We start from the raw sequence: 2,458 nt of genomic DNA, 5'->3' as shown, positions 1-2,458 counted from the left end.
AATGAGAGAGTAGAATTGTGTCTCTTGGTTTTCAGTTTGAAATCTTGAACAATTGAAATTTCTATCAAGTTTCTACATGGTATCAAGAGCCCTAAAATCACATTAGAACCAATATTTCCAACTTGTCTATCAGGAATTTCGATTTGGTAGTTTCAATGCAACAATTTTTCTTCAGGATCAGGAGAACGTATTTCTAAGGTCTAAGATTGGAGTATGCCCTGGAGGGTAGCTAAAATTTCATAGCGTGGAAGGATCGAATGGAAGCAGTGCTTGTTGACAATGGTGTGTTAGAATATTTTAAAATTGACATTGCAAAACCTAGCAGTCTAATGCACAACAATTAGCCCAATGGAAGAAGGATGTTGCAAAAGCCATGAGAATTCTTCTGGAAGGTGTGAGAGACCATGTGGTCTCAAATCTCCATGGAAAAGAGACACCATTTTATTTGTGGAAGACATTAGCCGAGCTATTTGAAAATAGCAGTGACCATATAAAATTGGCCTTGAAAGTCAAACTTTGAAACATAAGAATGCAAAAGAATGATACTATTCCATAATATCTCTCCAAGTTTACACAAGTTCGAGATGATCTTGGAGGGGTTGGGCTAAATGTTGCAGAAGATGACCTGGTGAGCCTAACTCTTCTAGGCCTTCCAAAATCTTGGGACAACTACCAGGACTCTGTGAATGGAAGGGAAAAATTACCGAATTGGGAAAGGTTGAGGTCCGATTTGGTTCAAGAAGAGTTCAAGAGAAATAACATAAATGGAATATCATCGAAAGCTAAGGATGAAGAGAATGTTGCCTTGGTTGGAAAGGGGAAGAAGGGAAAAGGGAAGGAGACCCAAAGCAAACCTGAATCCAGCCAAAATAATGGCAAGAAGAAACACATGAGCAAGATAAAATGCTTCTACTTCCACGAATATGGGCACTATGCTACTAAATGTTCGCACAAGAAGTCTACCAAGAAGGCTTCAAGAGGAGCAGGAGGTGAAGCACTGGCTTCACAATTCGAATTAGACTTCACCCTAATAACATGCATGGCCAACACTATTATGGGGAGTGTGTGGTACCTTGATTCTGGTGCCTCATTCCATATGACAGGTTCCAAGGAGGTGTTTTTTTTTTTTTTTTTTTTTTTTTTTTTTATTTTTATTTTTTTTTTTTTTTTTTTATCTTGGAGGAGAAGGATCTCCTTATGCATATCAAAATGGGGGATGATGAGAGGTACAATGCTATAGGAATTGATATTGTCACCTTTGAGAGGGAGAAAGCCTCTCCTCTTCGCCTCAAAGATGTTATGTTTTTACCTGGGCTAAAGAACTTGATATTTGTAGCAGTATTAGAGGATGGAGGCTATGTTGTTATTTTCAGTAAAGGGAAAATCTTTATGAGACACATAGCTATCAGGCAAGTGAAGAAGATTGAGGTTCGAGTGAAGAACTTATACAAACGTGAGGTGGGAGATTGCACTGCATTAAGCAACAAGGATGAAAAGGTGCAGAGTCGAGATGTTGGAGAACTCTAGCGCAGGAGATTGGGTCATCTACACCATGGTGCCTTAAAAATCATGCAACGAATTACCATAGGTCTCCCTAAAGGCTCCCTTAACCAACAGGATGTTTGTAAAGGTTGCATATTGTTAGGTCCCTATAATGCTAGTGTAACCTCTATTGTTATTAGTGCAACCCCTTTATTATATTTTTGTGCCCATGTAGTCTCCATATTGTTAGTATTGTGCCCCATAGAAGCCCACTATTGTTATTATTGTGCCCTTACATTATTATTGTTATGTCGGCTTTGATTATATTATGACCCCTTAGACTCCTATATATAGAAATGAGGTCTTGTAATTTGTATCATCCACGAATTGTCCATTTTTGTAATGTAAAGGAGGTTTCCCCCTCGAAGAGGCTAGTTTCTAAGGCATTGATCTATCTTTTCTATCTTTTTGTGAGCTGGTTTCATAACATTTGGGATCAGAGCTTTGGATTCTAGGGTTTTGTTGCTCCAAACAGGCCATCATGGAATTTTCGCTATAACTTTTTTCCTGCGACGTTTCAGAAGCTAAAAAAAACCCATTTGAGCCGAAATTGCTCTAAACCTCGGGTCCGAATTTCCGAGCTCGTTTCACTCTATTTTCGGAGATAAAGGTCCAAGACATTTAGGGTTGTTGCAGACTCCCGAATTAATTTCCAAACAGGTGACCTTGGGAAAATCATCATAGCTTTCTCTTTGAGCATCAGATTGAAATTTCGTAAGAAGTTACAGAAAGAAGACGAACTGTAGTTTCTGTGTATCTTTTTCAGATCTGAAGGTCGAAATAGTGACATGTGGCACGTCGTACAAGTTCGCTCTACTGAAAAACTATATAATCAGGTCATCTTGGGAGTTTGGGCATAACTCTTTCTTGGAGAATCCAATTTTGATCAGACTGGTGGAATGGGAAAGAGGACTTA

Source organism: Pinus tabuliformis, chromosome 5_1, assembly GCF_031772625.1.
Source record: "Pinus tabuliformis cultivar Carrire ecotype Pingquan chromosome 5_1, CPIR1, whole genome shotgun sequence".
Classification (NCBI taxonomy): domain Eukaryota; kingdom Viridiplantae; phylum Streptophyta; class Pinopsida; order Pinales; family Pinaceae; genus Pinus; species Pinus tabuliformis.
This window is presented reverse-complemented; position numbering follows the sequence as displayed.